The sequence below is a fragment of the Bos mutus genome, unplaced genomic scaffold, assembly GCF_027580195.1.
Source record: "Bos mutus isolate GX-2022 unplaced genomic scaffold, NWIPB_WYAK_1.1 CTG220, whole genome shotgun sequence".
Taxonomy (NCBI): Eukaryota; Metazoa; Chordata; class Mammalia; order Artiodactyla; family Bovidae; genus Bos; species Bos mutus.
Genome location: NW_027219657.1, coordinates 42,054 through 67,616, shown reverse-complemented (window position 1 = coordinate 67,616; position 25,563 = coordinate 42,054).

Below are 25,563 nucleotides of genomic sequence, written 5' to 3'. Positions count from 1 at the left end.
GTAAGTGCAGTGGTTATGTCTCAATTCTTCCCATTTCTGACCTCTTTGTAGCATTTGACTCCACTGACCAAGCCATGCTTCTCACAAGTTTCTTTTCCCTTTTGCTTTCAGGAAGTGGTGCCATTTATCCTGATTTTCTTCCTACCCTTATGCATTTGGTGTTACTACCTGTGGCTGGATCCTCTTTCTCTAATTCGCAAAATGTTAGTATCCCCAGAACTCAATCCATTGCTTACTTCTTTCTTGTTATCATCTCCCTCTTTACTGGAGATCTCTGAATCTCTATTACAGTCATATCTCTCTCCTGAGCTTTAGGCCTGCTTGTGAACTACTGACTGGTCTTTTCCAGCTCTATTGGGCTTATCTGTGTGTGTCTATTTCTAGGTCTTCTATTTTTTAATTGAGATAATGTTAACATATCATTATATTAACTCCAGGTGTACAAGACAATGACTTAATATTTCTATATATTGCAAAATGGCATACACAGAAAAGATTTTTTTCTTGTGATGAGGACTTTTAGGATCTACTCTCTTAACAGTTTTCAAATATGCTGTACAATATTATTAACTGTAACCACCATGCTTTACTTTATATCCCCATAGCTTAATTATTTTGTAACTGGAAGTTTATATTGTATCTTTTTCACTTTTACCCATTTCTTCTGTCCCCTATCCCCCATATCTGGTAACCACCAATCTTCTCTGTATCTATGAGCTTTCCTGTTGTTTAATTTGACGTTGTTTAATTTGTTGTTTAATTTGAGATCATACTTTGTCTTTCTCTGTCTGACTTATTTCACTTATCATAATACCTCTAAGTTCTATCCATATTGTTCTAAATGTCAAGATTTATTTATTTTTTATGGTTGAATACTATTCCAGTGTGTTTCTGTGTGTATGTGTGTGTAGTATAAATCACATAGATAGATAGATAGATCACTTACTTTTTAGGTGACTTTATTTATCTAATATTTATTTATTTGGTTGCACCTGGTCTTAGTTGTGGCATATGGAATCTTTGATCTTCATTGCAGCACGAAGGTTCTTTTAGTTGTGGCATGAGAATTCAAAGTTGCTGCATGTGGAATCTAGTTCCTGTACCAGGGATCTAGTTCTTGGACCAGGGATCTCCCCCTACCTTGGGAGCATGGATTCTTAGCCACTGGATCATATCTTTTTATATATTCTTCCACAGATAGACTCTTAGGTTGTTCCATACTTTAGCTATTGAAAATGATGCTGCAGTGAATACTGGGCTGCATATATCTTTTCAAATTGGTGTTTTAATTTTCTTCAAATAATTTCCCAGAGTGGAATTGCTGGATCATATGGTAGTTTTATTATTTTTAATTTTTTTGAGGAACCTCCACAGTGTTTTCCATAGTGGCTACACCAATTTACATTCCCACCAATGATACTCAAGATTTTCCTTTTCTCCACATCCTCTCCAAGACTTGTTATTTCTTATCTTTTCCGTAATAAGGTGTGATGAGATATCTCACTGTGGTTTTGACTTGCATTACTCTGATAATCAGTAATGTTAATCCTCTTTGCTCTGCTTGTTGGCCATTTGGGTGTTTTTGAAAAAAATGTCAAGATCCTCTGCCGTTTTAAAATGTTTTTTTGCTATTGAGTTTTATGTGTCCTTTATCTGTTTTGGATATTAACCCCTTATCAGATATCTGAGGCCTCTGTTTGTCCCAGTAGTCTGTGTTTCAATAGAAACACATTGATCAACATTGCACAATCTTGATCACTGTAGCTTTGTAATTAATCCTGAGATTGGATAGACTGATTCCACCCACTTTGTTCTACTTTTCCAAAATTGTTTCAACTGTTCTAGTTGAGCATTACTTTCCTAGGATGTGAGATGAGTGCAATTGTGCAGTAGTTTGAGCATTCTTTGGCATTGCCTTTCTTTGGGATTGGAATGAAAACTGACCTTTTCCAGTCCTGTGGCCACTGCTGAGTTTTCCAAATTTGCTGGCATATTGAGTGCAGCACTTCCGCAGCATCATCTTTCAGGATTTGAAATAGCTCGACTGGAATTCCATCACCTCCACTAGCTTTGTTCATAGTGATGCTTTCTAAGGCCCGCTTAACTTCACATTCCAGGATGTCTGGCTCTAGATGAATGAGTTATGCTTAGTATTTTTGCATTATCATTTTGGTGGTTGTAGGGTCTATAGTGACATCCCTGGTTTCGTTTGTGTTATTGGTAATTTGTCTTTTCTGTTATTTATTTATTTATTTTGTTTAGTCTTACTAGAAGTTTATCAACTTTGTTGATCTTTCAAAAAAACAACTCTTTCTTTCCCTGATTTCCTATATTGTTTTTCTGTTTTAAATTTCATTGATTTCAACTCCTATCTTTATTATTTTCTTCCTTCTTTTGGCATGGTTTCTGTCTGCTTCCTTTGGGTTTCTTTTCTCAACTTTTTCAAAGGTTCTTGAGGTTAGAGTTTAGATTACTAATATGAGTATTTTTCCTCTTTTCTAATGTATGCATAAAATTCCTATAAATTTCCATCTCCATGTAGCTTTAGCTGTGTTCCACAAATTCTGATATAATTTTTATTCAGCTCAATATATTTTTAATATCTTTGATCCATGAATTATTTAGAAATGTATTGTTCAGTTTCTGTGTTTGAAGATTTTCCTGTTATTTTTGTCTTGGGCATTGTCTGTCTTGATATGTGTTTTGTGGTAACTTGATGAGAATGTGTATTCTGTATGTGTTTTATAAATGTTGATTACATCCTCTTGGATGATAGTGTTGTTGAATTCTCCTATATCCTTAATGACTTTATGTCTAGATATCCTTTCAGTTATTGAGAGGAGGTGTTGAAGTTTTCAACTAGAATTGTGAGATTTTCTTTTTCTTTTTTTTCAGTCAGTTTTTGCTTCACGTATTTTGCAGCTGTTATTTGATGCTTATGCATTTATGATTTTTATGTCTTGCTGGGCTGGTCTTCTCATCTTTATATAGGGCCCTTTTTGTGTGTCTGGTAATATTCTTTGAAAGTCTGCTTATATAATGGTAATATAGGCATTTGTGCTTTCTCTCTTGATTAACATTTAGATTGGTGTTTGCTTGATACATATCATTATTTATTTGCTACAGCTATCATAACAAAATGCCATAGGCTGGGTGGCTTAAAAAATATAAATTTATTTATTTTTTCACAATTCTGGAGTCTAGAAGTCTAGGACAAGACATCACCAGCTTTGTTTTTTCTGAGGTCTCTACTGATTATAGATGACTGCCAAATCGCACTGTGTCTTCACTCCATCTCCCCTCTGTGAATTTTTGTGTCCTAATTTCTCCTTTTGGGATATCAGCCATATTGAGTGAGGGTCAATCCTGCTGCTGCTGCTGCTGCTAAGTCACTTCAATCATGTTGGACTCCTAGCGACCCCATGGACTGCAGCCAACCAGGCTCCTCCATCCATGGGATTTTCCAGGCAAGAGTACTGGAGTGGGATGCCATTGCCTTCAATCCTAAAGATCCTCTTAACTTAGTTTTCTTCTTTAATGGCCTTATCTCCAAATACTGTTACATTCTGAGATTCTGGGGATTAAAACATCAACATTAACTTGGGTGGTAATACAATGCAGCAAATAACAGTGTATTTTTCTTATCCTTTTATTTTCAACCTGCTTATATTTGTATATTTGAAGTATAGACAGCATATAAAAAGAAAATCTTTCTTTTTGGCGGGGGTCAGGGCTATGTTGGGTTGTATCATGTGGGATCTCTTCATTTTGGTGCATGGACTCTAATCGTGGCACATGGGCTCAGTAGTTGTGGCGCTCAGGCTTAGTTGTTCCTCAGCATGCGGTGTCCTAGCTCCCTGAGCAGGGATCTAACCCATGTCCCTTGCATTGCAAGGCAGATTCTTAACCCCTAGACCACCACGGAAGTCTCCAAACTGGTCTTGCTTTTTAAATCTACTCTCTTCTCATCTTTCTTTTTTAAAATACATATTTAGGCCATTTTTACTTAGTGTTATTATTGATATGTTAAAGCCTAAATCTCCCATTTTGTATTTGTTTTCCTTCTCTTCTGTTTTTTTCTTTCTATTTTCTTTTTTTTGCCTTCCTGTGGATTACTTGAACGTGGTCTAGAATTGATTTATCTATAGTGTTTTTGAGTGCATCTCTTTGTATAAAGTTTTACTGGTTTCTCTATGTATTGCATTATGCATGCATAACTTATGGCAGTCTACTCTTGTCATTATTTTATCAATTTGAGTGAAGTATAGAAACCTGAACTTCCTTAACCTTCTATTTCTAATATGGTTGTCTGAAATATTTCCTTTACATTAACTAAGAGCCTCAGCAGATAGTGTTATAAATTTGATTCAATAAATTGTAAAACAACAGAATATTCATCAATATTTTTGGTTAACATCTTTCTTCTCTCTCGTTTTCCTTCATTTGTTATTTCCTTTTTGCTTAGATAACTTCCTAAGTCATTCTGTTAAAGTAGATCTGCTAGCAACAGATTTTCTTTCATTTTAGAGTGTATTTCTTTTCCCCTTTGTTCATTTAAGTATTTTTGCCAGATACAGAATTCATGTTTGACAGTTGCTTTTTTATCACTTCAAAATGTCTCACTTTTTTTGGTCTGCATGATATCAGATGAGAAATTCACTGACACTAAAATTTGTGTTTCCCCATAAATAAACATCATATCTCTTTAGCTGCTTTCAAGATCTTTTCTTCATAATTTTAGAAATTTGAGTTGATTTTTCTTGGTGTTGAATTATTTATTTCCCTCCTTTGAGGCTTTCTCAGTTACTGGAATCTGCAAGGTTATGTTTTCACCCAGTTGGACCATTACTTTTTTTTGGCTGCTATGGTTGTTTGTTACAGCACACAGACTTCTCTAGCTGTGGCCCTCAGTCTCTAGAGTGCACAGGCTTAGTAACTGCAGCACACAGGCTTCTCTAGTTGCAGCAAGTGGGCCTAGTTCCCTAGGCATATAGGATTCTAGCTCCTGGACCAGGGATAGAACCCTTGCACTGGAAGACAGATTCTTAACTGCTGGACCACCAGGGAAGTCACTGGGTCCTTACTTCAGTCCATTATTTCAGTCCCACTCTTTCTGTCCTATCCTTTTGAAATTCCACAGAAGTGATTGTTGTGATCAATCAAGTCATTGCTGCTGCTGCTGCTAGGTTGCTTCAGTCATGTCCAACTCTGTGCAACCCCATAGACGGCAGCCCACCAGGCTCCCCCATCCCTGGGATTCTCCAGGCAAGAACACTGGAGTGGGTTGCCATTTCCTTCTCCAATGCATGAAAGTGAAAAGGGAAAGTGAAGTCGCTCAGTCGTGTCTGACTCTTAGCGACCCCATGGACTGCAGCCTACCAGGCTCCTCCACCCATGGGATTTTCTAGGCAAGAGTACTGGAGTGGGGTGCCATTGCCTTCTCCACAAGTCACTGAGTCTCAGTTATTTTTTTATTTATTTTCTCTGTGTTACTTGGTAACACTTGGGTAAATTAATCTCTTCTCAAGTTCTCTGCTTCTCTCCTCTATTATCTCCATTCTAATATTGGGTTCATTCACATGGCTTTTATGTCAGCTATTTTGTCATATTTTTCAATCCCATGGTTGTCATTTGGTTCAATTATGTAATTTCCATTTATTTGTTCTTAATTCTAGACATTTTTAGGGACAAGGATACTTCTTTAAATGATGGCATTTACTTATTATTGGTATTTCAGTACACATCTCTAAAATATTAAATAAAATTTGTGTGCAGTTACCACTACTGCACCTAAAATATTAGTGGTAACACTTTAATATCAGCCCGTATTTCTTTAATTATTTCTCCCAAGTATCTGTTTATGATTGAGTGATTCAAATCAGTATTCAAATAAGACCCTCAGATTGCATGTTGTTTAATCTTTTAAGTGTCTTGTCATCGAGAGCAGTGACTCTCCCTTTTTTATGCCTCTGATCTGTTGAAAAACTAGATGAGTTCTGTAAAATGTCCTACCTTGTGGGCTCTTCAGATTGTTTCATTCCCTTTAAATTGTAAGTTAGAGCTAAATGCTTGATTAGATCCAATTTCAATATTTTTGTTAAAAGTATTTCAAAAGTGGTGTTATTAAAATGTTATATCTAATAACTAAAAATTTGAAGGCATTGACTAACTATCCAGTAAATAAGACTTATTTGTTATTTAAATAAGTTATAACATATCCTTACAGTGTGCAACTAATCCTGAAGATATTAAAAACATGAAGTAAAAGATGATTTAAAATTAAAATTTGAGACTATGAAACATGTAATTTAAAAAGCTGGTCACTAGAGCATAGGTGGTGGTTATGACTGGCAGGAGCTGCATCACAACACTATCAGTTAGTGGTGGGATCATTAGCTATTTGTCCTGTATTACTTTGTAGGAAATAAAAAGAGAGACATAATGATCATACATTACTTTATAATAATCCTAATATTAAACCAATGCAAATTATGTTTAAACAGCATCCCCAGAAACAGAATGGTATAAAAAGAGTATAAACCTTGGCTTCCTGCAGGTTCCTCAGCTCCTGCAGAATAACTTCTTCAAATGCAGAATGTCTGGCTAGCTTTAGGCTGTTCTAACATTAGGAGCCCAGAAACCTGGGAAAGGAGACAAAAGATGAATGAGAAATGACATGTAAAACAACACGTAACTTATCCTTTTAACCCAGAGATTTAGGGAGCCTTCAGCACACAAATGCCCACCTCTCCCCACCATGATTGAGACACCCTGGGCGGTCACCACACCCTAGGCACAGTTCAGACTGTGTCACATGGGCACCCCCCTCATGCCTAGGTTAAGGGACATGAACGGCCAGCCAAGACACAGCTGTGAAAGGAGGACCTGACTGCTGGAGCCTTGCCATTTGCCCTCTGGGCTACTTTTCCCTGTGTGGCAATCCCACCTTTCCAACTTCTTATTTCCAAAGAACTTCCTCCTCACCGTCCCCTCTTTGGTTCTTTGTCATTGTTGTTGTTCAGTCACTAAGCTGTGTCTGACTCTTTGCGACCCTATGAACTGCTGCCTGCCGGCTTCCTCTGTCCTCCACTATTTCCCAGAGTTTGCTCACATTCATGTCCATTGAGTTGGTGATGACATCCAACCCTCTCATCTTCTGTCACCCTCTTCTCCTCCTACTCTCAATCTTTCCCCACATCAGGGTCTTTTCCAACAAGTCAGCTCTTTGCATCAGGTGGTCAAACTATTGGAGCTTCAGTTTCAGCATGAGTTCTTCCAATGAATACTGGAGGTTTTCATTACAAAGGTTGATTTCCTTTGTGATTGACTAATTTGATTTCCTTGCAGTCCAAGAGATTCCCAAGAGTCTTCTCCAGCACCACAATTTGAAAAGTATCAATTCTTTGATGCTCAGCCTTCTTTATGGTCCAACTTTCACATCTATACATGACTACAGCAAAAACCATGGCTTTGATGGCAGAGTGATAGCTCTGCTTTTTAATTTGGTCTCTAGGTTTGTCATAGTTTTCCTTCCAAGCAGCAAGTGTTTTTTAATTTCATGGCTGCAGTCACTGTTCACAGTGATTTTGGAGCCCAGGAAAATAAAATCTGCCACTGTTTCTACTTTATCCCCATCTAGTTGCCATAAAGTAGTAGGACCAGATGACATGATCTTAGTTTTTGAATGTTGGTTTTTAAACCAGCTTTTTCACTCTCCTCTTTCGCCCTCAACAAGGCTCTCTTTAATTACTCTTCACTTTCTGCTTACATTAGAGTGGTATCATTTGCATTTCTGAGGTTGTTGATATTTCTCCTGGCAATCTTGATTCCAGCTATTTCATCCAGCCCAACATTTCACATAATGTACTCTGCATTGAAGCTAAATAAGCAGGGTGACAATATACAACCTTGAGGTACTCCTTTCCCCATTTTGAACTAGTCATTTGTTCCATGTCTGGTTCTGTTGCTTCTTGATCTGCTGTTTTTCAAGAGACAGGTAAGGTGGTGTGGTACTCTCATCTCTTTAAGGATTTTCCGCAATTTGTTGTGAACCACATAGTCAGAGGCTTTAGTGGAGCCAATGAAGCAGAAGTAGATGTTTCTCCGGAATTCCCTTGATTTCTCCATGATCCAAGGAAAGTTGGCAGTTTGATCTCTGGTTCCTCTGCCTCTTCTGCCTCTTTGAAACCCAGCTTGTACATCTGGAAGTTCTCAGTTCATGTACTGCTAAAGCCTAGCTTGAAGGATTTTGAACATGACCTTAATAGCATGTGAAATGACTGCAACTGTATGGTAGTTTGAGCATTCTTTGGCATTGCCTTTCTTTGAGATTGGAATGAAAACTGACATTTTCTGCTCCCGTGGCCATTACTGAGCTTTCCAAATTTGCTGGCATATTGAGTGCAGCACTTTAACAGCATCATCTTTTAGGATTTAGCTAAATCCTCAAATAGCTCAGATGGAGTTTCATCATCTCCACTAGCTTTGCTCATAGTGATGCTTCCTAAGGCTCACTTGACTTCACTCTCCGGGATGTCTGGCTCTAGGTAAGTGATCACATCATTGTGGTTATCTGGGTCATTAAGATCTTTCTTGTATAGTTTTTCTTTATATCCTTGCCACCTCTTTTTGATATCTTCTGCTTCTATTAGGTCTGTACCACTTCTTTCCTTTATTGTGCCCATCTGTGGCTCAGCTGGTAAAGAATCCACCTGCAATGCAGGAGACCTGGGTTCGATCCCTGGGTTGGGAAGATCCCCTAGAGAAAGGGAAGGCTACCCACTCCAGTATTCTGGCCTGGAAAATTCCATGGACTGTATAGTCCATGGGGTTGCAAAGAGTTGGACATGACTGAGTGACTTGCACTTCACTTCACTTAGCTTGAAATATTCCCTTGATATCTCCAATTTACTTGGAGAGATCACCAGTCTTTCTAAAAATATTGTTGTTTCCCTCTAGTTCTTTGCATTGTTCATTTAAAAAGACTGTCATGTGGCTACCCTCCCCCATGGTCATGGTAAAGGGCACCCAAGGCTAGTCATGACACAGCTGTGAAAGGAGGACCTGACTTCTGGCACCTTGCCTTTTGCCATTCGAGTCCTTCTCCTTGTGTGGCTATCCCACCTTTCCCATTTCTTACTTCCGAAGGACGTCCTCCTCAAGGTCCCCTCGTTGGTTCTAACTGTATATTTACTTGGCGCATTGTTTGAGGGGGAATGCGGTAGTGACCAAGTGCCCAGGCTAAAGCCAGACAGTAAAGTCTAGCTCCATCACTTGTTGGCATGTGTCTTAAGGCAAATAATTAATTCTCAGACCCAGTTTCTCCAAAGTATCATTAGAAATGGAAAATGTGGACTTAAAAGCTTTCTAAATATTTAATATGCTAGTTTCCAATGGTAGGATTTGGGGCTGAAACTGATGAATTTTGTTCTCCTCTCCTTTCTCCTCTCTACTCTCCAAGAATTTAACAGAGAACTGTATTAGAGTAATTTAGAAGGTATATGTTTTCCTTAAACTGCTAGGTAAAGTTTAACACAGCTAAAAGAAATCAAAGAATAAATAGCAATTCTTTTTGTCTTTGCTTACACCCAATCCCCAATTTATCCAAGGGATAAATTGCTGAATAAATAAATAAATTGTCATTAGCTGAATACATTCCAAAGCTGTTTCTTTGTACTTTGTTTCATTTTAAAAGAAATATTTCTTACATTCTATAGAGCTTTACATTTTAAAATATATTTTCACATACTTTATTAGACAGTGATTTTTTTAAGTTTGCTGTTTGCTTTATTGGGGTAAAATTTACACACAATAAGATTCACCAATTTGAAGCATTGGTCATATTGGCAAAATGCATACAATTATGTAAATACCATAAAATGCAGACATGCCCAGCGCTCCAGCAAGTTCCCTTGTCCCTCTATGCAGACAATCCCCACCCCCTCTCCTTACTTCCCTCCTCAACCAAGCCACTACTGATCTAATAATCTTCTGTCTCTGCTGTCACACGATTTTGCAATCTGGTTTTTCACCCAGCATAATATTTTTGAGATTCAAGTTGCACATACTGGTAATATGTTCTCTTTTATTTTTTTGCTTATTAGAATTTTAGAATATGTGAACAGTCCAGTTTTTGGCTACTGAGAATAATGGTACAGACATTGATGTATTCATGGACATGCTTGTGGACATGTCTGTGGACATGTTTTCATTTCTGTTGGGTAAATACCTAAGAGTGAAATTGCTGAACCTCACAGCAAGGGTATGTTTAACTTATTACTAACTGTTCATGGGAGAATGTTTTGATATTATGAAAACTCTGTGCCAGAGGAAAGCAGCTCTTCCAATTTTACAGAAAAGGAAACTGAGGCATGAAAAAAAAAAAATTGGGATTTACTCAAACTTTTCCACTCAGAATTGTGACATCCTAAGACTGGGCCATTTGAAAGACATACCCATTTGAATGCAGAGTTCCAAAGAATAGCAAGAAGAGATAAGAAAGCCTTCCTCAGGGATCAATCTAAAGAAATAGAGGAAAGAAATAGAATGGATAAGACCAGAGATCTCTTCAAGAAAATTAGAGATACCAAGGGAACATTTCATGCAAAGATGGGCACAATAAAGGACAGAAATGGTAGGGACCTAACAGAAGCAGAAGATATTAAGAAGTGGTGGCAAGAATACACAGAACTATATGAAAAAGATCTTCATGACCCAGATAACAACGATGGTGTGATTACTCACCTAGAGACAGACATCTTGGAATGTGAAGTCAAGTGGGCCTTAGGAAGCATCACTATGAACAAAGTTAGTGGAGGTGATGGAATTCCAGGTGAGCTATGTCAGATCCTAAAAAACAATGCTGTTAAAGTGCTGCACTCAATATGCCAGCAAATTTGGAAAACTCAGCAGTGGCCACAGGACTGGAAAAGGTCAGTTTTCATTCCAATCCCAAAGAAAAGCAATGCCAAAGAATGTTTAAACTACCGTACAATTGCACTCATCTCACATGCTAGCAAAGTAATGCTCAACATTCTCCAAACCAGGCTTCAAGAGTATGTGAACCATGAACTTCCAGATGTTCAAGTTGGATTTAGAAAAGCCAGAGGAACCAGAGATCAAATTGCCAACATCCACTGGATCATTGAAAAGGCAAGAGAGTTCCAGAAAAACATTTACTTCTGCTTTATTGACTACACCAAAGCCTTTGACTGTGTGGATCACAACAAACTGTGGGAAATTCTTCAAAAGATGGGAATACCAGACCACCTTACCTGCCTTTTCTGAGAAATCTGTATGTAGGTCAAGAAGCAACAGTTAGAACTGAACATGGAACAACAGACTGGTTCCAAATCAGGAAAGGAGTACATCAAGGCTGTATATTGTCACCCTGCTTATTTAACTTATATGCAGAGTACATCATGAGAAATGCCAGGCTGGATGAAGTACAAGGTGGAATCAACATTGCCGGGAGGAAATATCAGTAACTTCAGATATGCAGATGACACCACTCTTATGGCAGAAAGTAAAGAAGAACTAAGGAGTCTCTTGATGAAAGTGAAAGAAGAGAGTGAAAAAGTTGTCTTAAAACTCAATACTCATAGAAAACTAAGATCATAGCATCTGGTTCCATCACTTCATTGCAAATAGATGGGGAAACAGTGACAAACTTTATTTTCTTTGGCTCCAAAATCACTGTAAATGGTGACTGCAGCCATGAAATTAAAAGACGCGTGCACCTTGAAAGAAAAGCTATGATCAACCTAGACAGCATATTAAAAAGCAGAGACATTACTTTGCCAACAAAGGTCCATCTAGTCAAAGCTAAGGTTTTTCCAGTAGTCACGTATGGATGTGAGAGTTGGACTATAAAGAAAGCTGAGCGCCGAAGAATTGATGCTTTTGAACTGTGGTATTGGAGAAGACTCTTGAGAGTGCCTTGGACTGCAAAGAGATCCAAGCAGTCCATCCTAAAGGAAATCATTTCAGAATATTCATTGGAAGGACCCATGCTGAAGTTGAAGTTCCAATACTTTGACTATCTGATGCAAAGAACTGACTCATTGGAAGAGACCCTGATGCTGGGAAAGATTGAAGGTGGGAGAAAAAGGGGGCGACAGAGGATAAGATGGTTGGATGGCATCACCAACTCCATGGACATGAGTTTGAGTAAGTGCCGGGAGTTGGTGATGGACAGGGAAGCCTAGCCTGCTGCAGTCCATGAGGTCACAAAGAATTGTACATGACTGAGCAACTGAACTGAACAGAAGACTGGGCCATGTATTTCTAGTATTCATTTGTCTTCAGTTTATTTTCTGTTTTCTTTAAAAACTTTTGCTAATGTAAGAATATAAGCTAAATGTTATAGAAAATTTTAAAATATAGATTATAAAGAAATAGGGAACCACAAATCACCTGTTTTCTCTGTTCACAGAAGGGCATTGTTAACATCTTTTATATGACATTGCCTGGGAAATCTCATGGACAGAGGAGCCTGGCAGAATACAGTCTATGGGGTTGCAAAGAGTTGGACATGACTGAGCAACTAACACTTTATATGACTTCAGGCTTGTATCTGGGTGTGTGTTTTTCTTCTTACAAAATGATTGTGCACAATCATTTGTATCTTTAATGTCATACTCAATCACAAATCATTTTTTCTCACTTCTTTCAAGGAAATCTTTTTACCTCAATAAGGGTACACCTGTAACATCCTTTTAAATTGTTGCTGAATCTCTATGTAGATGATTCAGTCTAACTCTTCATATCTATGGCACATGACACTCACCTTATTTTCAGTTTTGTGATATTATTAACCATAGTCTTGTATTTGTTTTTAATAATTTATTTGTATCACCACCTTTTTCTAAACCATACTTTTGTGTTTTGAAATGGTCATTTGATTGAAGAGTTGGTGTTCTTCAAAAGTGTAACTTTGGTTTCTTTCCAAGTTACCCTGGAGATGTTGGTAAGGTGTTTAGATTTGATATTAGATGGAGGAATGGAAAGATGGAGCTTATTTAATTGAAAATATATTTATCTGTTATTCAAGACACTCCACTGATGGGTTTTGTACTTGTCACAAATATTTTTTTTGTTTGGATATGAACAAAAAGTTTTGCCTCACAAAAGAGGAACTTTGAGTAAAAACTTGGCAGCCAAGTTCTGAAAGAACAAGCTTTCTTTAGCAATGCAACTCCAGAAGTTTCACTTCTTCCTCTTCCTCTTCTCTTCCCAAACTAGAAAACTCTTAAAATATAAGGACCCTGTTGAAAAGACCTTCAATGTTAGAGTGAGGGTAGAGCTGATGACAGGGAAGGAGCCAGTTCAGTAGTCACAATGACAGTGATAAAAATAATCCAGTTCCTCTCCCAAAGCATCCATTCTCAATTGTCTCTGTGAGGTCATATGCACTAAACTTACTCTTCTTGAGTTCCCACAAAGAATAACTCCTCTCAAAGCCTCTTTGCTAAAAACTCAATAGAACTGGAAAGTCAATGGAAGAGATTAATTTACACTTAGAATTTTTTTTCACTCCGACTTTTTCATTTTCTAAAAGGAATATCTTCAGAGACTTGAGGTAGAAGGAAGTTTAGGTAACATTTAGTACAGTCTCCTCATTTTATAGATGAGGAAGTAGGTGGAGAATATATTAATTAGTTTCCATTATGATCTTTGTTTTCTTTTTCACTCTTAAGTTTTAGTTTTTCAGTTCTTATATTATATATCTCTTCTTGAAAGGAGTTGTTGCCCTAGTAACTCTGACTCACAATGACTGACTTGGGTTTTTCTAATAGAAAAGCATTTTCATTCTCAAGAGATGATGTTCAAACCCATCATAAATTTTCATAAAATTTTTAAATAAATGTAATCCATTTTAATTGAATACAAAATATAAGGTAGTTAAGATGCCAACAGCAATCACTCTCTCAGCAATAATTGTCGAGAAAATATGAGATAGAAATCATGTTAGCTATAGGAAACATAAAATATGTAGTAAGTAACCTAAGCAAGGAGACACAAAAGCTTTATGAAGAAAAAATTTAAAGTATGTTATAGAGCAGAGGAAAACCTGATGTACTAAGTTCATAGACTGAATGACAACATTTGTAAAGATATCATTTCTTTCTTAATCCATCAGACTTAGCATTTGTAAATATATCAGCTTCCTTAATGAATCAGATCACAAAAGCTAATTTAATAGAAACATAATAGGATCTTTTTTCCTCCAGTATTATTGAGAGATAATTAACTTATAATATTATATCTAGATATTTATATACATTGTAAAATGATCACCACAATAAGTCTAGCTAACCTTCATCATCTTACAGTTACAGTTTATCCTTGTGATGAGAACTTTTAAAGATTTACTCCCTTATAGAAACTGTCACATATACGATATGAGATTATTAACTTTTGTCACCATGTTGTATATTATATCCTCAGAACTGATTTATCTTATAACTGAAAGTTTTGACCTTCTGACCACCTTTACAGATTTTGCCTACCATCTGTCCTAACAGGATCTTTTAAAGCACTCAAGAATTGAATCTAGAATTTTCATAAATTTATAAAATCTAAATAGCTTTAAATTTTTTAAAAAGAGAACCAAAGGAAGTGGAAGAGTTTAGAGTCACCCTTCTTAATATTAAGTCCTGATGCAAAGCTGTTATAATAAATAATGTACAAGAACAACAAGAGTCCCCAGCGTACCAGAGTAAACAACATAGAACACACATACATTCACAAACTTTATCTGTCTAATATTTTACATAGCATATGTTAGAGATGGCATCACCAATGAATGAAGAAAGAACAGACTTTTAGCAAAAAGTAGTAAGAAAACTAGCTTCAGTTCACTTAAGTTCAGTTGCTCAGTCATGTCCAACTCTTTGCAACCCCATGGACTGCAGCATACCAGGCTTCCTTGCCCGTCACCAACTCCTGAAACTTGCTCAAATTCATGTCCATTGAGTCGGTGATGCCATCCAATTGTCTCATCCTCTGTCATCCCCTTCTTCTCCTGCCTTCAATCTTTCCCAACATCAGGATCTTCTCCAATAAGTCAGTTCTTTTCATCAGGTGGCCAAAGTATTGGAGCTTCAGCTTCAGCATCAGTCCTTCCAATGAATATACAGGGCTGATTTCTTTTAGGATTGACTAAATCTAGCTTACTATATATAAAAAATAAACTTTAATCCCTACCTCATACCATATATATGATGAAATCCAGAGGAATTAAAGACAAATTTCAAAAGTAAAACTATAAACTTAATAGAAAAAAAAAACAGGCAAATATAGTAGTAACTTTGGAAAAGGAACTCTCAAATAAGACCTTCAAAGCAGAAGTCTTGAAGATAAAGTTTGGTGGATTTTAATACATCGTTATTAAGTATTTCAGTTCATTGAAGTAGTCAATGGACAATGCCGGCAGAGGAATGACGTGGCAGAAGAAATTACTTGTAAATTTCAGATATGACATTACAAACACACACACTCAGATTGAGAGACAGAAAGGAAACAATTTGAAAAATGGGCAAAGATAAGAGAAGTCAGTTCACTGAAAGGGAAACACAAGCAGATGCTGGTAGGTGAGGAGACTATTAAAGTCAAAAGTAGGCAGAGAAATCCAAATGGAACAAATACATTTGTCAGCTTGGCAAAAATTATAGAAGGATCATATTGCTAACAAGATAATAGAGAAACCACTTTCATACACAGCTGGTATAAGTGAAACTATGAGTCATTACAGAGAGAGCTTCATCAATACATGTTGAAATTAAGTGTGGTACTGCTGCTGCTGCTGCTAAGTCGCTTCAGTCGTGTCCGACTCTGTGCGACCCCATAGAAGGCAGCCCACTAGTCTATAATTTAACAATTCTTTGTCTGGTTACCTACCTCTAAGAAGCTATTTCTCAAGTCCATGTCAGGCCATATATGAGTTTGTTTATTGAAATTTTTTTTGTGTTGCAGGGAGTTGGAGGTAAACTATGTGTTCCATCATTAAGAAAATTGATGGCTCTAATATGGAATATACTATAATGATATACAGCAGTTAGAAACAATGAGGAAAATGTACATATGGTAACATAGTTATAGCTCAAGAACATCAGACTGAGTAAGCAAAGAAGCTGAATGAGATCTATGGCAAAATATTTTGTGGGTTTAAAACATAATATACAAAGAAATACTATATATCTTTCAAGGATACTTATATGTCCAATGACATTTACACAATGCATTAAATAAAAACTGGGATCCATGTGGAGATAAAAGGGAGGAGCTGACTCATTGGCTAAGACCCTGATGCTGGGAAAGATTGAAGGCAGGAGGAGGAGTGGGCGACAAACAATGAATGATTGGATGGCATCACTGCCTCAATGGAGATGAGTTTGAGCAAACTCTGGGAGAAGCCTGGTGTGCTGCAATCTATAGGATCACAAAGAGTCATACACGACTTAGCAACTGAACAATAACAACAGCAGACCTAAGATGATATTATGCCTTAAACTGTACTATGAAATCAACTCTGTGGCAGTGGGAACCATACACACATTTACTCACACAGAGAACACTTATTCATTCAACAGCACTTACTGAGCACCTATTTGAAGACAAAATCACCAAATCTCACCACATAAAATTAACCATGTTTAACATTTTGTATACCTGTGCTTTTTTCTCCACCTCCTTCTCCTATTTCTGAATTCTTGACTAACAAAGATTATACTATTCTGCTGAAACACATTTTTTCCTATTGAGTGATATCATTCCCAATGCTACAAAACTAGCTTTATTCCCATCCTGAAAAATTACCCATTCTCTTGACCACTATCATCTGCCTTTCTACTTCTGGTATCAAGACAACATTTTCAAATAACTTACTTTCACATTCACTTCTCAAGTTAGGACAGTTGCTACTTCTTCCAAACTTCCATGAAAGCTGTTTTTTTCAGAAGTTGCCAATTTTTTTTTAATTTTAATAAAGCGGTATTTTCTCTGTTTAAATAGACACAGTTTATATATACCCTGGTATGTAGCATGATAGCAGGATCTAGGTACTAGGGCTACCGGAAGATTTTAGTACAGTCCTTGTGTTCTGGGAGATCACACTCTGGTTGAAAAGTAGACATGGAAATGGATACTTCTATGTGATGTTCTTATTAGAGAAATCAAATGTGACCAGGTGCTCCTGGAACTCACCTGGTAACTTTGGATTCAGGAGGACATTTTGGAGCCTCTCTCAGTCTGAGCATTGAAGGTGAACCCCTTAAATAACATTAAAAAATTCTAAACAAGTAGCTTTCAAACTTAGTTGCACATCTGGCTTAACAAATACTAATACCTAGGCCCTACCCAAGACCAGTGAAATCACAATGTCTGGGATAGAACCTGGGCATGTATTGGAAGTTCCCCTTGAGATTCGAAGGTGCAGCCAGATCTGAGAAGCACGGATCTAGGCTGATAGACAAACATGAGTGAGGTTAAAGGGTGCAGAGTGGTAAGCCATGTGGATAGTAAGTGTCAGAGCCTCCAATCCTGGACTTTCTCATTTCAAAGAATGTTTTCAACCCCTCCTGTTGCTGCTTCCACACGACTGCAGTGTTTTTAGGACACGTGACATCATGTTGCAGTGAAGCAGTTCAGTGGTTTAGAACAATACAGTGCTGTTTGTGTTTCTGTTTGCTTCCATGGAGGGTCATAGTGGAGGAGTTCATGCTTGATGTCATTCTCACCCTGGGACCCAGGCTTGTGGAGCTTCCACTGTTTGGAGCCAGTCCCTCTGTCAGGGGAGGGAGGATAGTGAATTGTACACCAGTTCTCACACTTCTACCTGCATGTGACTCATGACACTTCTGCCTACATGCACAGGCCAGATCAAGCCTGGTGGCCATCTGACATCATGGGGGTGGGGAATGCTCCTTCACCATGAGCCTAAAGTTAGCTGAAACATTTGTAAAGGCAACTATCACCAAGTTCTCTGATATCAAGTTGCGCTTAATTGCCACAGGCAACCAGTTACATTCATCTGCCATTCCACAATTTAATATATCCTGGAAGTAGTGATCTCACTACATTTGGGCCAATTAGGATATCCCCAGGGGAACTGAATGCTGTACTTTTTCTTTCTTACGTCTAATACTTGCACTTTCAAGTTTTTAATCCAAGTTATGAACTTGCCAGAGTTGTGTTTCCAAGATTTCAGCACTTCCTGTATTATTCAGATGGAAACCATCTTAAATCTACAGAGGGTAAGTTTAGACTAACAATGACTCTTTGAAATAACCAGAACATGTATCCACACAGGCTCCATTTCTCCTTTTCTATTTGTGGATTGCTCCCACCCCTCAACCCACCCTAGCCAAGGACAATTTCCAAGGCCTATTGACTCATGCCTATTTCCTCCCATTTTTATTTCCTTTGCTTGTAAATTGAAACAGTGTTTCCTAATTCTTTATGGTTTCAAATAATTTACCCATTAGTAGTTTCATTTAATCCTCCCCAAGTCAAATTTATAGTGAATGGTTTATTCTTTTTTTTTTTTTTACAGATGAAAAAAATGAGGTTTAGAGAGGTGAGATAAGATCTCAGGAGATTAGTTTCTCTTTTTCATGAACCAAAATATTCTTTCATTTATTCACTCAGCAAAAATTATTATCTATTGGAAGTATTTGGCCAGCTGCAGAGAGAGCATATTCAGGGTCTCTTGTCTTAGAGGAGTGCTCTACTAAAGAAAGTGTTGTGTATATTCTGCATAGTGGGGTCTTTCTTCTCATGGTCATGACTGATCCTAAGGTTCTAACCACAGACCTGCTGCTGCTGCTGCTGCTAAGTCGCTTCAGTCGTGTCCAACTCTGTGTGACTCCATAGACGGTAGCCCACCAGGCTCCCCCGTCCCTGGGATTCTCCAGGAAAGAACACTGGAGTGGGTTGCCATTTCTTTCTCCAATGCGTGAAAGTGAAAAAATAAAGTGAAGTCGCTCAGTCGTGTCTGAATCCTAGCGACCCCATGGACTGCAGCCCACCAGGCCGTTCCATCCATGGGATTTTCCAGGCAAGAGTACTGGAGTGGGGTGCCATTGCCTTCTCCGACAGACCTGCTAGTAAACTACAAACTAAGGTCTGACATGGGAAATAAGAACTGGGGGGGACTGGAGTCCTCTTTCAGGGCTATGGAATTTATAATTGAGAGAATGGGTCACTGAGCTTGGAGAGCTGAGGTGAGGTTCACAGAGAGGGGCTGGAATGTGTGATGTGGACCAGTAGCAAGCTGAGGTTATGAGGAAGATGATGAGGAGTGGTTCAGAGAGGTACAGGAAGAGAAGAGCAGAGCAAGTGATGCCTTGGAGGTGCCTGATGGGGCAGTGATTCCTGACCATAAGGGCCCTCGTCAAAAGTCACCTTTTTCCTGGGACAGTATGAGTGACCCACTGTCCTTGTCCTCAAGTAAGCTGTAACTTACTCTCTAGTACACTAGAGAGAAAAAGTTATATTGTGAGTTATATTTTTACCATACCCCCCCTTTCTTTGCATACATAATGTAAAAGATAATACTTCTGTACAGGTTTGTAGTTGGGATCATATGTGAACAACACAGTACTTGGCACATAGTGGCAGCTGAGTATTACTTCCTTCCCATTTCTCTAACAAGCAGGGCTCTATGGAGCTAGAGAAGACTACTTGGAAGAAAGATGTAACAGAGGCTTGACCATGATGGATGGTAAATTAGTGATCTTTCTCTTGACTTTCATTTCCAAGATTCATGATTCCCCGTGTCTCTGAACTAGCCTCTCCCAGTTAACCAATTTTCTTTACCTTGTACCAGTCTCTACAAAAGAATGGTTTAAATGACTGGCTGTACCCATCAACTCAGATGCTGGACTGGATCCACACAGGAAGGGATGGTTCCACAAAGGAAAGGCTGTTGAGTAGGCAGGGACAAGACATACGGTGCAACAGGTATCTGTGTCTTCTGCTCTCCTCAACACTACCTGAATAGCAACTACTTGAATAATAATTAACATTTGTTAGGTGTTCACTGTTTACCTGGTACTATGCTAAATGGTTTCCATGGATCATGTTGTTTAATATTCACAGCAGTCCAAGATGTAGGTACTATTATCTCCATTTTAGAGAGATGTAGTCATGCTAAGGACTTCCCTGTAGCCCAAATGGTTAAGAATCTGCCTGTAGGGAAGGAGATCAGGGTTCAATCCCTGGGTTGGGAAGATCCTCTGGAGAAGGAAATGGCAGCCCACTCCAGTATTCTTGCCTGGAGAATCCCAGGGACAGAGCAGCCTGGCGGGCTACAGTCCACGGGTCACAAAGAATTGGACACGACTGAGCAACTGCGCATCCACATTCATCATTCACAGTTGTGCACAGAGAGGTTAAGTAAACTGCTCATAGCCACACAGCTGGTTGTGGTTGAGAAGGAATCCAGGCAGTCTGAATTCCCATCCCACAGAAAATCACAGAAAGTATGGAGGCTAATGCAAGGGTGATAAATGAGAGGAAGCTTGCTGAGGGGGGATCCTCATTGTTGACAATAAGCAGAAGCTACCCTTTTCCTCCCAGTAAGAGAGTCCATAAAAATAGCTCCCTTTTCAGGCTAAAATCATTTCCTGATTTCAAGAGTCATAGACTGTATAAGTTAGAGGAAATTTAGAGACCTTACAACTAGTTAGCTCTTAAAAATATTTCCCAGTTATGAGTTTTTTTTATAAGTTTTACTTTCAGGTTCCATGATCATACACAAAAGATAGAAATCAACTATATTTCAGTTAAAAAAAGAAAGACAGTGAGTTCCTCTTCGCCCTCATGACTCCTTCATGTGGCTTTTCAGGTCCTTGGTGATCTGACTCCAGCCTGTGTTTCAGCATGCTAACTGGTGCTTCCACTTCTTTCCTCTGATTCAAGTTCAGACATAGTGAAATACACCATCCCCCGCCTCATCCCCCTCCCAACATAAATCAATAATACTTGGATCACTCCATGATCTCATTGTTAGTCTACAAAGCCCTGTGTGGTGGTGGTGGTTGTTTTTTTTTTTTTTTTTTCCCATCTTTTTTTTTTTTGGAGAGAATGTTTAAGTTCTACCTTTTCTTTAAAATATTGTAATATGCATGTTTAAGTGTTAGTAGCTCAGTCATTGGAGAAGGCAATGGCACCCCACTCCAGTACTCTTGCCTGGAAAATCCCATGGACAGAGGAGCCTGGTGGGCTGCAGTCCATGGGGTTGCTAAGAGTTGGACACGACTGCGCGACTTCACTTTCACTTCTCACTTTCATGCATTGGAGAAGGAAATGGCAACCTACTCCAGTGTTCTTGCCTGGAGAATCCCAGGGATGGTGGAGCCTGGTGGGCTGCCGTCTATGGGGTCGCACAGAGTCAGACATGACTGAAGCGACTTAGCAGCAGCAGCAGCAGTAGCAGCAGCAGCTCAGTCACGTCAACTATTTGAGACCACATGGACTTTAGCCCGCCAGGCCCCACTGTACATAGGATTCTCTAGGCAAGAATACTGGAGTGGATTGCCATTGCTTTCTCCAAATATACATCTTTAGATAGCTTAAATAATATAATAAACACTTTAATACCTGAATTCTTTAGTTAGGCTGAAATGCCTTGCAGCTATCACTGCTGGTAGGCTCCTTCCTCTGCCTGAAATCCTTCTACTCTACCCCAGTCCTCTCCAGTGTCCTTTAGGTCTAGGCTTAGAAAGTGTCCTTGACTGTCTTCTTCCACCTAAAACTTGGGCTAGGAATCTTTTCCTAACACTCCTTTCCCTGTCACATCTTATCACAGTGTTCTCTGTTGTCTGTTAATTTGCTCGTCTCCCATTAGGAAGCACCAGCCTCTGAGCTTGTTAAGGACAAGACTGGCTGGGCTAACATTGCAACCTGACACACAGCGAGAACTCAGTATATAATTTAGAGGTTGACAGTTCTTTACTGTGAAGACCAGATAGTAAACATTTCTGGGTGTGTGGACCACACCGTATCTGTCCCATTCACTCAGTTCTGCCACTGCAGCATGAAAGCAGCCAGATAAAATAAGTAAATGCATGAACATGGTTGTGTTGCAGTAAGACTTTTTTTTGCATGGGCTGGATGTGGTCCGTGGGCCATAGTCTGCTGAGTCCCACTATAACTGATGAAGAAATGAACACATTAAAATGAATGAGTGGGATTACATTTAACCAGAGAGGAATTACCACAAGGAGCCCTTTATCAGAAAACGTGGACTCTATTTTCTTTCTGTTACTTGAAAGATTTGTATCCTCTGTGGCTTCCAAGGCCTTGTCTTAAAATGGCGACTGAAGATACCACCTCTCCTTTAAGATTTGAAACTATCAGGTCTTTAAGAGTAATCTATGTCTTATTTGTCCTTACTCCCAGAGCCCAGAGTGTAGCAGAATTCCCACATGCCTAGAGTAAAATAGGTGACAATCACTAGTTGGGGCAAAGCAGATGATTGGTAAAGCAGATAGTTGGGCTAGATAATAGTATAAACTCCTAAAACTAAGTGTTAGTTAGTCCTCCAGACAAATAACTGCTATGCAGAGGTCCTTTTAGGTTTAGACTTGGGGTCTTTTGGTTCCAAATGATGGAAGACTCAACACAAACTGGTTGAAGCCCAAAGGGAATTTACTGGCACATTGATGTGCCTTGTTTCAGAGGGTCAAACCTTGTCAGAAATCCACTCTAGGGCTCCACTTGCCTTCTGCTTGATTGGTTCTCTTATCAGACAGGCTTCAGCCATTGGTGGCATGATGACTAATATTGGCTTCATTCTTTTGTCCACACAGTTCAAAGCCAGGTGGAAAACAGGAAAGTCCCTATTCTCAAGAGCTCCAGTAAATGTGACAAGACTGTGTGTCCTTGGCTTTGTTTGGGTTGCCTCTCCATCCTTGAGCCAATCACCACAAATGAAATCAATGCCAGCTGAACTTTGTTGACTGAGAAAGAGGGAGAGCTTATTCTCCAGAGGCAAATTGCATGCACATGAAGTGAATACACTGCGTACGTAGAGAAGGTGGCAAACACATGAAGCGTCCAGAACTGCTATGGCACCCCTCCCCAAAACAGTATGCTTTCATACGATGATACAAGCTGCTGCTGCTGCTGCTGCTAAGTCGCTTCAGTCATGTCCAACTCTATGTGACCCCATAGACAGCAGCCCACCAGGCTCTGCCATCCCTGGGATTCTCCAGGCAAGAACACTGGAGTGGGTTGCCATTTCCTTCTCCAATGCATGAACGTGAAAAGTGAAAGTCAAGTCGTTCAGTCACGTCTGACTCTTAGTGACCCCACAGACTGCAGCCTACCAGGCTTCTCTGTCCATGGGACTTTCCAGGCAAGAGTACTGGAGTGCAGTGTCATCGCCTTCTCCAATGATACAAGTTAACTATCCAGAATTAGGATGTTTATGAATCCCTGAAGTCTGTCCACTGAAGCTATCTTAGGAAGAGAAAACATTCAAGCTTATTCACATTTTCTAATGTGGGCACTTCTAAATACCTAATTACTATTAACATTTTCACTTATAAAATAAAGGTACATGTACTTCTTTAAAAATACACTTAATATATTTTAGAACAGCTTTAGAGTTATAGAAAAATTCTGAAGAGTGTGCAGGGAGTTCCCATATAGCCAATATTTAGTTTCCCCTATTGTTAACATCTTCCATAAGTGTGGTATATTCATGACAGCTACTGAGTGAACATTGATAATTATTATTACCCAAAGTCCAAAGATTTCCTTAGTTTTTATGTAATGGCCTTTCTCTCTTCCAGGATTCCATTCAGGATACCACATTACTTTCAGTCGCTGTGTCCCATTGGCTCCTCTTAGCTCTAAGTTTTTTTAGACTCTCCTTATTTTTGGTGACCTTCACAGTTTTCAGAAACACTTGTCAGCCCCTTATTTAATTGTGTCTGATGGTTTTCTTGTGTCTAGACTTAGGTTGCGGAGAAGGCAATGGCATCCCACTCCAGTACTCTTGCCTGGAAAATCCCATGGACGGAGGAGCCTGGTAGGCTGCCGTCCATGGGGTTGCACAGAGTCGGACACGACTGAGCGACTTCACTTTCACTTTTCACTTTCATGCGTTGGAGAAGGAAATGGTAACCCACTCCAGTGTTCTTGCCTGGAGAATCCCAGGGACGATGGAGCCTGATGGGCTGCTGTCTATGGGGTTGCACAGAGTCAGACTCGACTGAAGTGACTTAGCAGCAGAAGCAAACTTAGGTTGTGAGTTCTTAGGAGGAGACCACAGAGGTAAATTGTGTCCCATTTACCTCGCATCTCTTAAACTGTCAACATAATTGATCTCTCTTGACATTTATCTTGACCTCCTGCCTCTGGCAGTGTTTGCCAGGTTTCTCCACTGGAAAGTTGGTCTTTTTCTCTCCCTCTCCATTCTGTATTTTCAGGGAGGAAAATCACCGTGTCCTGCCCACACTCGAGGAGGGGAGTTTTGCTTCACCTCCTTGAGGGGTGAGTATCTACATCAATTATTTGGAATTCTTCTGTGAAGATTTGTCTCTTCTCCGCCACAAACATATTGATTATTTACTGTATCAGTATGGACTCACAGGTTTTTATCGTTTACTACTTTGGGTTATAAAACAGTACTACTTCTGTTCAGATTGTTCCAGCTCTGGTCATTGTGAACTCTCTCAGTTGTCTCCTCTGTCCTTTTTTAATAATCCTATTTTAAATTAATGGATTTTTTCTCCTGAGCATTCTCTACTTCCTAGCACTGCAAGAAGCTCCAAACCGATCTTAAATATTTCCTGCCTCACTCCCAGAATCAGCCATTTTCCCAAGATGCTCTAGTTCCTTTTGTTGGAGAGCAATGTTGAAAACTAAGTTCTGGGTGCTAATTGTGCTCAATATGTACATTTAAGAAAATATATTCTAAATGCCATAGAGTATGTTAAATTATTTAGAAGAATCTAGTTATTTTAAAAGACTTATTACTAAAAATATAGTCAATTCCATAATTTCCTTTGCATAAAATTTTAACTTCTTGAGATCTTTCTTTTCTTCTTGAAATATTGTTTTTACATCTGTGGTACTATTACTATGCTTATGCTGATAGTGTTTGGTTAATTTAGACATTAAATATTGACCTCATATAAGTGCAAATAGTGTTTGCCTCTCTTCTACCACCACCCTACTTTCTGTCTGCCCATCTTCCCATGATGCCATATGACAATTTTCTGTCAAATCAGTAGCAAGATTTTCTGTTATTGTGACCATCATTTCCCCCTCTGACTTTTGAAAGTATTCCTGCATTATTTTCTAGATTATCTATTTAGAAGACCAATGCCTTTCTGATACTAAACACTTTCAATACAATATGTATTTCTTTGTTTTCACTCTGGAGCCTTTTAATATCTTCTTCTTATGTCTAATATTCTCATATTTCATGATAACATACTATTTTTGTGGGGATCTTTTTTCATGAAATTTAAGATTTGGTTGGCCCTCCCAATGAAGACTCATTTTTGTTCGTTACAAAAATTAAGAAAGCTATTTCTTTAATAATTT